Consider the following 13,716-nt stretch of genomic DNA (forward strand, 5'->3'; position numbering starts at 1 on the left):
GGCTCCTGTTTCCCGCGACCCTGTATGGGACAAGCAGTTCAGAGGATGGGTGTATGTGTAAAGTCTCTTCATGTTGCAGTTCTTCGATATTCAGAATGTGAGGCTTTACTGAACAGTTACTCTGTTTTACCACATTTGGATGGTTTGGTGCCCCTCTGGGACCGCTACTCCATTTTACCACATTTGAACACACCGGTCCCCCAATGAGACCGTCACCTTGTTAAGTCCTCATTTGGACAGACTCCTCCTCATCCTCCCCTCGCTCATCCAGTCCTGCCCCTGCATGCAGGCCACGCTGCTGCTTCCCAGCCATCATAAAGGAGCCCAATTTACTTTAAATGTCAGACACAAAAATCAATATTCCTTATGGTGCAGCCTATTTATATCTGCGCTTAATTAAGCAGAAGGAGTAAAGGTCAGAGCAGCACAGTAAAGGGGTACAGATGTAAATCTGGAGTCTCGCTGTGCTTCTCGTTGTCTGATTTACTGCAGTGTGTCATGGAGTACTCTGAGTTTCCTCTGGGTGTTTGTTCTGTTATCAGCACTGGGCTGTTTGCTCTGGGGTAAAGCCTGGTATACTGGATTACAGCACAGTAAACAGAAGGGTAATGGCTTGGTGTGCAGTATTGCAGTGGGTTAAACAGGAGAGTAACAGCCTGGTATAATGTATGACATCAGGATAAATGGGAAGGCAATGGTCTGGTGTATCATAGGATAGCACGGTAAACAAGCGTAAAGGCTCAGTGGGACAGTTTATGGTTATTTCTGTTTATTTCGTTCCTTGTTTGGTTACTTGCCTCTGCTCTGCTGTCACCGTCCTGCTGAATCTGTCCCTCGTTTGCGTCGTTCTCGGGTCTCACTCCGCATCAGGATGCCTGGAAGGAAATCAGTAGTGATCACTGCTAATCAATATTCGCCTTGGAAAGGTGTCTCGGAAGCTGTTGGCTTTCCACAGGGGCGCCAACCGCAGTGCTCTCCAGCGCCCCCTGGAGACCGGGGCTGGTTGCTCGGACCGGTGCTTCCATGAAAGGGCACAGAGACCTCAGCTCCATGGTAGCTGATAGAGGGAAAATGACCGTACTGCTAAAATGGGCAAATGGGTGTGCAGTGATAGTGAGGTGACACTCCGAAACTGTACGTCACTCTGGACAAAAAGGCATCAAAGGGCTCGGAGGAGCTCCGCCTCCTAGCAAAGGGGTCTCTGTGCTCTGAACAGCTGTGTGGGCTTCGCTCCCATGTCAGCCTGGCACTAAAGCAGCCTGCTGGCTCGCGTGTCTGCGTGCGGGACATCTGTCTGCTAAATATCTCTGTAACACGCAAACATACACACTTGCCACGGCGACGCGTGCTCACTGGGTTAGAGAGACGCCGGGTTACGGGGTCACGACCCGTCTGCCACCGGCAGAGACAACATGCTAATGGAGTGGCGTGCGGCTCATTAGAGTGAAAGGATGCGGTCGAACGGAGAGGCGAGACGGTCGCCTCTAATTAGACTGATGGCAGCAAGAGTTTCTTCATTAGGCTCACGGGTGCCTGCAGGCAATGTGATCAAAGCCCTTTACTGGATAATAACCCAGGTCACTGGTGTCGTGTGCATGTGACTCATGTGTTACCTGCGAAACAGGCGTGTTCCTTCACCGGAACCACACAAGACACCTGAAGGTCATTGGCGCTGCACTACCTGTGCCCTGCGTGAGGGCAGGTGACCCCACCATCGGTCAGACCTGCAGACCTGGGTTCGAATCCCACCTCCTACCTTGAACCGATAGTGCTGGGTACAGGGGTAAATCAGTGTCAGCAGCTCAATGTAAAAACCTCACGCTGTGAGTCACTTTGGACAAAAGCACCTGGAAAGTAATAGTTCATAAGAATATTAACATATGTGTGCTGAGTGGCTCACGCATGTGTTTGCCTGTCCCTCCCTCCGTTTGTTTACTTGCTGGATACAGTATTTATTATTATGAATTACTATAATGTCCAGTCAGGGGGCAGGGGGGTTAGACTGAGACCCTTCATCACTCTCAACTCATACGTGAGTGTTTACCTCCCAGGTGTGAGTCCACGCCACCTGCGTCTGGTACTCTGGACGCGTTTCAAGTCCCCATTTCAATTAGTCGTCAGTTACTGAGGCCGTTTCAGACATTTCCCTTAATAATAGTAATGATGCCCACTTTTAATAACGGTAATATTTTGTGGGACAGGGCAAATTCTATCCGTGTGAAATGAACCAAAGCTGTATCCTGCGCGGGAACCAAAATCTCCGTGGCAACGAGAATCGAGCAGGTGCCGTAGTGGCTGGAAGCGTGGCTTGGGTTCGAATCCCATCTCCTGCAGTAGAACCTTTAATGAAGGTACTAGGTCTGTGTGTGAGGAGTGTGTAAAGTGCTTCGGGCTGCAGCAGGAGCGGAGCCAGTGCTCGAGCGGTTCGGTGCGCTCCGCAGGAGTCCTTTGCGCGAGGCTGCAGCCGCACTCACGACGACACTCATTCCCTCGACTCTCCTCTTTCAAAACACTTTTGTTTCTCACTCTTGTTTGCATTAACTTGGTAAAATATCCAGAAGTACGAGACGAAATCCAGCAGAATGCGTTTGATCTCATTTGTACCATTTGTTCTGTTGCCGCGACAACCGCTCCCGGGTCCTTCTGCTTCTCGACGAGACAAACAAGTTTGATGTTGCTTTTTGATTTGTGTTATGAAAAGAAATTATTGCCACAGCATGTGACTTTGAAGCCATATTTCTGAGTGAACATTACGAGTGTTTGAAAAAGATAATAAGCAGAATAGTGATAATAAGCGATTGCAATGAGTGGAACTGCCGGGTGCTTCCTGTGACGAGGCCTCTCAGCCAGTGAACGGTGTGTGAGAGGAACGGAGCCCAAACGGCAACAGAGACACGTGTCCATGGCGATGCAACAGGCTTGACCTGTCTGTGCCTGTCTGTACACACTCACACACACACACACACTCACACACAGACACACAGACACACACACACACAGACACACACACACACACACACACACACACACACACACACTTGTCCTTCCTGTTGTGTGTGAGCACAGAGGTCCAGGTGGCGCTCGCTGCCAGATTTAACCCCCTGTTAAAGCTGTGTTTAATCCCATGTATCTTTAACAAAAAAGATAAGAAAGATGTTAAAGAGCCTTACATGATAAAAAGGATGTTAAAGAGCCTTACAAAGTTTTTACTGTGTCACTAATGAATTACAGCGACATCCGCGAGGAGCAGCGCGAGCACCGCACACACCTGTCTTGTAACGTTCAGCTGTCGTTGACTCCACGTGCGGCGACAGGTACAAAATGGAGCTACAGACAAAACAAGCTATGGATGTTTTGTATCTTTGTGTGTTTATATGAAGAGCAATTTCTGTCGCCACGGCAACTCTGGGCCGCAAGGTGCCCCAAGGTGCCCGACGCCCCCAGGAGAAGAGAAGATCGAAAGCCACCAACGTACAACATTACAGCCTAAAAGGGAAAAGGATGGAGACCAAAGTGACCTACGAGTGGAGCGTCGCCTAGAGCCGTGAGACATGATGAGAAAGGACGTGTTTCAAGGAAGATGCAACAGCACAAAACAATATAAACTTCACTTTTTCTGCAATTTGCGACGAGCAGCTGTGTGTCTGAACTGAAATGGTTGCTGTTGCATTATATTGTACTTTCTTTTGTTTTATTTTAAACTGATGGCAATTTTCGAAAGTGAGCTGAGGAGCCGCTGCCCTGTATTTACTATGGTAACATACTCTGCTGTGCAGCCTGCGCCCAAGACACGTTTCATGCTTATTTCTGTGTGTGTGTGTGCCCGTGCAGCGCCGCCCCGCTTCTTGAAGGCCCCGGCCAACCGGTACGCCTACGAGAGCACCGACGTGGAGATGGAGTGCGCCGTGACGGGGTCGCCGCCTCCCACCGTGCGCTGGGCCAAGAACGGAGACATGGTCGTCCCCAGCGACTACTTCAGGATCCTGGTGAGAACTGCTCAGCGCCAACAGCAGGGGTCGAAGCGCTTGAGGGGCTGTGCCGACTTGGAGGAATCGGGGACGACCGGATCAGCCAGAAATGGGCGCGTTCCCCCCGACCCCACCCCCCGCTGCGGCTCCTATCTGAGGGAGCACATTACATGAGGAACACCCGCCGTCAAGCAGAGTGTCGAGTGCAGCACTGCGGCTCCTCGCCCTCATTAGCGGCTCCCTTATTAATGCTGATTAGTTGTCTGAATTGCTCATGCAAAGCGAGCGCCGTCAGTGGTTCTGTGCGCCGACTCTGCCGCATGTGTACTGAGGCTGAACGCTCACGCCTGCTCCCCAAGCGTCACGTTTGCCCCGTCCGGGCGGGGGCGCCCTCCCTCGTGCCGTCCTTTGTTCTCTTCATTAATATTCATATTGACCTTTTATTTTTTTTTCTTCATTTATTTATTCAAACAATGCTTTGTGCACTTCATGAACGATCCACTTCTTCTTAGTTCAGCTGCGTTACTCTTACTCATATGATATTTGCCCTCAGGCAGCTGTTCTGTGGACAGGCTCCTAGTGCAGCGTCACACTTCACGCGCTAAATTTATTATTCATTTGTGTTACATATGTGTTCATACAGCAGACTCATAAAGTATCCGCTCTAAATATTGCACATCATGTAACGCAGATGCTGCTGCAATTTTGCCCAAACATAGTTTTAGCTGAAAACCCCGAGACAAAAATGGCCAACATGGTAAATGTGTTTACTATCTACGTGATGCAGTCAGTAAGTCTGAAGACATTGCTGAGCCATGTTCACCGAAGCCTTGTGGCTACAGCAGCGCCACACGGCAGGACTTTTTCTCACTTCATTTAGCAGCAGCCAAAGCGACGTGCATCTCAGGCGAACAACATAAAGAGTTCATCAGATGAACAGAAGGAGACATTTGGATGCAGACTAGTGGTTCTAGAGCACAGTCAGTTTGTCTCTTACCACGGTATAAACCAGTGTACATCACAGGAGTAGCTCCGCACCATAGTTGATGTTTGTGGAACACACAGGAGATCAGGGGAGAAGTGAATCTGAAAGAGGTGAGTTTTGAGACTCTTACTAAATCTGGAAAGAGATTCAGCAGTTGTGAGGGAGAGAGGGAGGTCAGTCCACACATCGGAGCTGCAGCCGAAACCTCTCGGGCTTTTGATTTTGGACCTGTGGTGCGTGGGGCCACCAGGTGGAGGAGCGTAGCAGCCTGGCTGAGCTGTAGAGCACTTTAGAGAAAAGTGTCTCACACATGGATAAATGTGAATGTAAACTGTTGAATGTGATACAGGACGGCGGGAACCTGCAGATCCTGGGTCTGGTGAAATCCGATGAGGGTTTCTACCAGTGCATGGCTGAGAACGCAGCAGGAAACGCCCAGGTCGCCGCTCAGCTCATCCTAAGAGAACCAGGTAAGCTGGAGAAGAACCTGCAGCATCCCAACGTCTCTCAGCTCCATCACCTCCATTTCCACTGCTGGCTGTCACCACGGACACTAGACACTGGACACTGGACATTGGACACTGGACATGTGAGTTCACTTTGAAGCGGAGCTTGGAGCAGAGCAGACCTTGGACCAGGCTGTGCAGCAGACCTTTCTGCAGGGCTTCAGCAGGTCTCGCTCTTGCTCTCGCTGCCCGTCACGATCCTCGTTGTTCACACAGCTGTGCCAGAACAATGAGGCGTAACCCTAGTGCGAACGTGATACCGTCTAGGTCGGTTCCCCGAAGGCCCGTGCTCCAGCAATGCGTCCGAGTGCTTCCTTGACGAGCTCTTGGGGTCAGAGGTCACCTTACCAAGTGTAGCTGCGAGCTCAAGATCCGCCCCGATGGGCCCTCTGCGCACAGCGAGCGGCAACATTCCGGAAATTAATCTTCTTTGGGCTCCTGTGGCTGCAGAAGATTCGGTTAAAGCACCAGTTCACTACAGCTGAGTGGGTTTGACCAGGTTTTATGTCCAGCCTTTAATCTGCTTTGCTGCGGTCGAGTGCGGCAGGTGAGCAGGTACCGCTGCGAGACCACACAACGCTTACTGACAGGAAACGGCAAAGCCCACAGCAACCTGGAGTCCGCTCCAGACCGTGGTGAACAGTTAGAGAAGTCTGGGCTATGATGTGGTCAATAAGAGCAATGAGCCCCAGTGAGCAGCAAGGCCAGACGGCAGAACCTCATGACCGCTGACGGTTGACTCGCTTCCACGAACCGCAGTAATCACACAGCTGTGGTCAACATGCGCTCTGCACAAGGCCGCCGGAACCGCTCTCATCGCACCTGGCACGAGGCAGCGGCGCGGTGTGTGACAGGAACACACACTTGTCACCCGATCAGTGTACAGGTGGCGTGTGCGAGCGACCGACACACGCAGCGCTTCCTGTTTCCCATCATCTCCAAGATGTGAATCAGGAGAACATCTCACAGATCAACTTTTCCCACCCCCCAGCCCCCCGTGTGTTGCGTTGGGGGGGTAAACCTGCCTCTTTCAGCCCCCAGCACTGATCTCTGATCTGTATTCTACAGGGAGCTTCTGCCCTTATCCTCCCCACCGCATTCCCATCATCCTTTGCTCTCCCTGCAGCGGCTCTCAGTTCCGGCTGGTGGGGGTGACTGGTGGAAGCAGAGGCTGTGACAGGGTCTGTTGCTATGGCAATCCTGCACCCCTGTATCCTATCGATTTCTTCTGTTGACAGTCAAGAGACGCTCTCCACAGTCAGTGGTGTGGGGGAGGGGTGTGTGAAGCCCCCACTGTGGAATTATGGGGTAGGTATTTCCCAGTGCCCCTGCCCCCCCAGCCTGGCTGCCTGAGAATAGAAGGAGATCAATTACTTAGCATAATTTGTGCAATGGACACAACCAGTGGCGGGGAGGGGGTTCCACACAACACACAGCCACACACAACCATCCTGTCCACCTGACCTCGAGCAACAGCCTGAGTCGGTCTCATCGGAATCATACTGAGATGCGTACCTTGTTTTACCCCACGGAAACATAAGTACTGCATTCTACCCCATACTGAGATAAGTGCCACGTTTAATACCATGCTGACATGCATACCGTGTTTGACCCTTGTTTGACCCCATGAGGCCCTGGTACTGTGGAGCATGAGCGTTCACCACAAGCTGACCGCAGCTGTGATGCTCAGGTCTCTGCTGGGCAGCTGGGTGCACAAAAGGGGGTGTCCGTGGGGGTGTGTACTCAATAATTTTCTAACAAGCGTGAAATCTGCGAAAATGCAACGTCGGTGCATTCATATTGTTTAGAAAGATTAATGTGCTATAATGAACCGGGCCTCATTTGCATAATTTGACTGCTGGATTAAGGAGCTCGTTACTGTGCCTTGTTAAGTATATCTATTATTACTGTAATTTTACACTGAACGCCATCGCTCCCTTTTATTCCTTTTGCTCACACTCACCCTCATGTTCTCAATTCAGGAGCAGTGTAAACATGGTAAATGATTGAGTTCAGCCGCTCCTACAGAGTGAAATGTCCTTTTTCCCCCGTCCCCCCACAGCATCTCCTCATCCACTGACCCGCAAAACCTCATCATATGATGGCCCACATTTCACACGGCAACCCCCCCCACGTGAACAATCCCAGCAGTCTTTGCACCTTTCCACTGCACCTGTGGATTGCACCCAGACGCCACCCCCCCCGAGACAGACGGCGCAGCCTGCTCACCGCTGACACTGGCCAGCAGTGACGGACCCCTGTGTGTCGTACACAGGGCCTTTCGCTCTCAATGGAAGTGTGTTGCAGTCCCAGGTGGCAGGTTGCCGTCGAACCCTTAGCGAAGAACGTCCAACTCTGCGAGCGAGGAGAAGAACAAGTTGGGAAACCAAAGTATTCTTCACATCATCACATGATGTTCATTTTGAAGACGTTTCACTTGGGAGCAATGAGAGATTCGGCTCCGATGTCTTTATCACAGTGAGTGGTGGCAGTGGATTAATGTGGACACGTGGTCCCTGTCGTCCCCGAAGACAACAAACAGTGTCCAGCTGCATGGAGACAGAGACGTGGAGACAGTGTGGAAGTTGTGAAAGAAAAGCAAATGACTCGGAGAATTTAGGTGCAGCTCAGGTGCACACAGTCCTAGAAAAGCGATTGGACCACAGCTGCTCTCACAGGATCTGCCTTGACTGCTGCTTGAGATGTGGAAAGATGTGGAGCTTCTTCATCTCCAGCTGTGTGAACTGAACTTAGCAGGTTACCAGGATGTAGGACAGATGGTGTCCAGTTCTACGTCGATCGCAACATTACTGACGCTGGGAATGAAGAAGCAGATCCACGTTTCCACACTTGAACGTGTTAGAGTTTGCTGTTTGTTCAAGAGCTCAGGTCAAGTTCATGCTCAGATGGTAAAACCTCAGCTGTGCTCCTGGAGGTTCAACAGGCACATTCTCTACTCAGAGACCAAGTTCTTAACCATTCTGCCCACATTTCACACTGTACATGTTTGTTGTGAGTAACTCATCTAAATTCCTGCTGCTCAGTCTCTATTTGTCATGTGATCATAAATGACTGTTTCTTCGGCATCATCAGTATTCATCCCTACTGTAAAGCCAGAGTGACTCCTCTTCCTCCTCGTCCTCCTCCTCCATCATCACCCTGCCGACCACTCGTGTCATCATTGCTGCTCGATTAAATAAATAACTGATTAATCACGTCTTTGCTGCTGCCTAAAACAGTGATGAACTTTGATTTTTAAATTTGTCAATTTATAAATCAATACTCGTTCGTGATGCTTTTATCGCTCTTCTTTTCTCCTCAATCTTTTCATTGTCTCCTCATCTCACTCTGCCATGGGGCCACTTTTCTTCTGCATTTCTCCTCCCTTCCCCCTTGAACTAATTACGCAGAGGCCACTCCCACATCAGTTCCCCAGGCCCCGCCCCCTGTGCCCCCCACCTCTTTGACTGACTCCTCTCCTCCCCCACCAGTTGTCCCGAGCTCCAGTGCCCTCCCCTCCGCTCCCTGTGACCTGGTCCCTGTCCTAGTGTCTAGCCGCTCGGTCCGGCTTGCCTGGCGCCCCCCGGAGGAGACACATGGGAAGGTCCAGGGTTACACGGTCTACTTCTCAGAGGAAGGCATCAACAGGTGTGTGAGCAGTGCTGCCGGCGCTCCAGGCTCTTGTACATAGGGAGCCCCCCCTCAGACAGGAGCACCTGTGAAAAAGTACAGGAGTCGGAACCAGAGGCACTAAGGAGAAGTCACTAAAGGGTGTGTTAATTAATCTGCAGCAGCTTTTACCAGTCCATGTCCTGATGATCCCAGACATCCTTCCTCTTTCCCAACGTCTATAGATACCATCAGAAATCGACTCTCTTTTTAGCTAAGGGCAGCTGACCAGGAGTTTTAGAGGCCCAGTGACACTGCTGTGAGTTAACAAAGATCTAAAGGGCTTGCGGGCCTTATTGGTCCATTTCTGGGAAATTATATACTTGGTGGATTATGGGCAAATGACCACTGGGCTGCAGGACACATCCGGTGTGGATACACAACCACACACACACATTTTCAGAACCGCTTGTCCCATGCGGGGTCGCGGGGGAACCAGAGCCTACCCGGCAACACAGGGCGTAAGGCCGGAGGGGGAGGGGACACACCCAGGACGGGACGCCAGTCCGTCGCAAGGCACCCCAAGCAGGACTTGAACCCCAGACCCACCAGAGAGCAGGACTGTGGTCCAACCCACTGCACCACCGCACCACCCGGATACACAACCATTATCACTTAATTCTTTCTTTATACATTGGACAAAAAAGAAATAATTATCCATTTGTGTTTGGACTGTACATGATTTTACATTGACATGTACATGTATTCATTTATCAGATGCTTTTCTCCAAAGTGACGAACGTCTCATAGAAAATACAATGTGTTCATTACATTAGGAGAAAGAGACACTTAGATGCAGACGTGTGATTCTAAAGCACAGTTAGTTTGTTTCTTTCCCCTGTATGGACCAGTGTTTAACACACACATCACACTGAGTGGTTTTGCAGCAGGTCTTCCACACTGGCAAAGCCCTCATTCCTCATTGACACATGAACACGGCATAATGATATTCGCTGCAGAAACAGAGCAGTCGTCCCTTCAGCAACATTCTGTATCTGAACCTCCTCAGTAACAGCCTACTGCTGGATTCGTTCTTTCAAAGAGTCACTCTGCAGCTGTCTAATCTGAGTTGGATGGAAGTATGTAGCTCAGCAACCAGGTGGTTTCTGTGATTTCTCAGGGAGCGCTCCGTCAGCACTTCCCATTCGGCCAGCTCGCCGCTCACTGTGGACGGCCTGAAACCGGAGCAGCCGTACGTCTTCCGGGTGGTGGCCTACAATGACCTGGGCTCGGGAGCAAGTTCTGCCACCATCTCCGTGACCACCAAACCAGAGTGTAAGCATCAGCTTTCTACGGAAGGTAACCCCACCCGAATGAACTCAGAGCCATTAGTCTACAGAAGGTAACCTCAGCCCAGCCCAACTGGAGGGTAAGATCCACCAACGTACAAAAAGTAACCTCAGCCCCACCGCAGCACCGTGTTTTTTGTATTGAAAACCACACTGCCACGTTCTCTTACTCCGAGGGTTTCTACTCCACTCCTGGATTCATACTATTCTTCTCCTGGGCTCATTCATAAGAGTTGTTCACTGGATGGAAAGGAAGGGAGCGTTAAGGTCATCGGACATGTACTTGAAGGTTCTAATTGGTCATGTGGTTAAAGGCTGTGACATCTTTGAAAAAAGAAAAGACTGCCGTTTTGGCACTGGGAGAAACCAGCTGCATTGCTAAGAACCGACTCGGTAGAATGTTCTTCTTCCTTCAGGTCAAACAGAGCGGCACTGCTGTTCCTATGAACAAAATTCACTATTTATCAGGAAGCTTAAAGATTCAACCCTGAGGGCAGATTTACTGCACTCACAGACTCCGTTCTGCACATGTTACGCTTTTTAGTGTTTATGTGCAGAATGAGAATTGCCCTCAACTGATGCCCTGTGTGATCATACTGTTGAACCAGAGCTGTAAAGGATCCAGGTTGTTCACTGCACACTTTAGCTGCAGCTCAATGACAATACGGACAAATGTTCCTTTTGTTGGTGTGGTAAATTGAAATCCTTCATCTCTCTTAGGAATATGTGTGGGGACTCGGGTTTGGTGGACGTGTGCAGAGAACTGCAGCCATGAGCAGTGACCGCACACTTGTTGCTTTCTATCGGCAAGCTCTTTCTTCTGCCCCAAGTTTATTCTTTCAGCAAGACTTTGGCAGATCTGCCCAGGTATGTTGACTGACCACGCTTCAGCGTGTCTAGATGTCGAACCCACATCAGCGATCTCCACGTCAATGCAACGGAGATCTAATGCCTCATTTTGGGAAAAACAATGTATTGTTTTACTGTTGGGAATGGCTACTGCAATACAGGCAGAACAACTAGCATCCATCTATTCAGCCACAGCAAGGTGCGATGTTGCAAAGGCCACTTTTCACTGTCACTTCATGAGCAAAACCTTGCAGCTGATGGAGAACAAGAAAACGTGCCAACAGCCACATTAGTCGATGCAGTTATCAAGTGGGACTGGTTCAGTGAGCTCGCAAAACAAAGATCTGCAAAAGCAAGAGCAGCACTACAGGCACGTGTACATATGGTCAGACTGCTATTGACAAGACTTGTGATCTTTGTAAAGAGCTCCACTGAGTATTCTGCTCCAAGTAACTGTACACTCTGGAGCGAAGGCAGCCTCACAGGCGGAATAAAGGTGCACAACACTGGGGTTTCCCCACAAAAACAGGTTCCTTTTCAGCCAGAAAGTCCTCTTTGGACCAGTATAATCAAAGAAAGGGCACCACCCTCCCACTCCCACTCCCACACAGTCTGCCCCCAGAACCCTGAGGCAAGCTGCCTTTATTCTCCTTGTGATTTGTCTTAAACGGGAGTAGCTGGCCGTCATTCTCCAGCGAGGGCGGAAGCGGGTCACTAGGAGCTGTCCTTCGAGGAAATCCCGCCTCCTGCCCCCAGACCGTACAGCACAGCAGCTCACAATTGTCCCGCCAGAAACCACACCCCGGCAAGGGGCATCTGTCAGGAACTAGGAGCAAGTATATAGGAGGCAACTCCGCCTCTCTCGACTTGTGGAATCTTGTAGAGACAACTGCCTTACCACCACCACTAAATACACTCGCACGCACGCACGCACGTAACAAGAATAAGTGGTCACAATCCGTCTTGTCCCATGTCCACCTAGGAGAAACGTTGAGACCGTCACGGACGTCCATTAGAATCTTATAAGAAGGTTAGGTTCTAAATATGTTCTGAACTTTTACATGGAATTAATAGACTGGCAGAGACATGGAAACATTATCACTCTGTTTCTAAAGAAGGATGAAAACCATTCAGCACATTTTTCCATCTGGCTGATAAGCTTGTCCAATGCAGGTCACTGTCTCATGGACCGTAGACTCTTTATTAACTCTTTGTTGTTATTAAATTTGATATTGACAAGGATCAGACTGCTTGCGTCTCATCTTGAGCATTGTGTCCTTCCCGGCTAGAAAGGAAGATGCTGCCATTATCATTTTATTAGAATCTTAGTCACTGGACTCGTTTCTGTGACGTCACAAGGAAGCGGTGTTTTGGTACTTTAAAAAACAAATGTGTGCATTTTCTGGCCAGTCTAATAGACATGTGACATAAGACTTCCAGTCATTATTCCACTGGTCAGTCTAAGGGTATATCTTCATGCTTCCATCAGGGTTACTAATTGCTCAGTTGTGAAATGGTGTGGAACCTCCTCTGGTTCCTTTAATTCTTTCTTTGATCGAATGCAAATCAGCTTCTTTTGTAGAGCCTCTGATGAATTCAGTCAAATGCTTATAAGGAGGTTAGCGATTTACTTTTTTTTAACCGTTTTCATTGCCCAAGGGCTCTGGTCTCAGCAACTGAGTCTTTATGCTCCATCTTTCTGGTCATTAACCTTCTGCACTGTTTCTAGAAGCATCTTCTGTTTTATTGGACCCCTTCGCCTTAGCTCAGCATTAGCCTTTTATTCTTGCGCTGTAGTTATGACAGTTGACCTCTTTAAATGGATTTTTCTCCTTTAAATATTTCCCTGTTGTGCAGACTTGAAAATTTCAGTCATATTTTGCTTTTTTCTGCTAGTTTTCCTTGTCTTAACCAAACTGTTATATCTCCTAAAACCATGAAGTCCAAAGGCACCAATGAGAAACTGCAGTAAGGAAGACACCTGTGGCTGTGGAAATCATGCATTAGTGAGAAAACATAATCAGGCTGAACAAAATTGAAGTCCAGAAGGTGTAGGTGAAATGAAAATGTAAACTCATCCAGTAGCTGTTAATGAAGTGGGGTGTGACAAAGGGGTGTGGCGGAACGGCGAGGCATTGCAGGTGGGGCATTGAGGGTGTGGCGGAGACAGGTGGGCCATAATGGGTGGGGCATTTAGAGGTGTGGCATTGGGTATGACGGATAGGGTGGGACGTGGTGGGTGGGGCATTCGGGGGTGTTTCGGGGTGGGTGTGGCACTGGGGTGTGGCAGAGGGGCAGGGCATGGAGAGACTTCACCAAATATACAAAGTGAAGCAACACGAGTTTGTAGAGCTGCTGCACCAGGTGTTTCCACCTGCACTTTATTGTGGTATTTGGGCTGAAAAGTGCACACTGGGCAAAGACTGAATTACTGCATGTAGGGAAAACTT

At 49.6% G+C, this 13,716-nt stretch overlaps 1 pseudogene; it reads left to right on the plus strand.

The window, feature by feature from the left end:
• Positions 1-13,716, plus strand: part of LOC108921817 (netrin receptor DCC-like) — a 98,305-nt pseudogene that overhangs the window by 34,197 nt on the left and 50,392 nt on the right.

This window comes from Scleropages formosus, chromosome 17, assembly GCF_900964775.1.
Source record: "Scleropages formosus chromosome 17, fSclFor1.1, whole genome shotgun sequence".
NCBI classification, from domain to species: Eukaryota; Metazoa; Chordata; class Actinopteri; order Osteoglossiformes; family Osteoglossidae; genus Scleropages; species Scleropages formosus.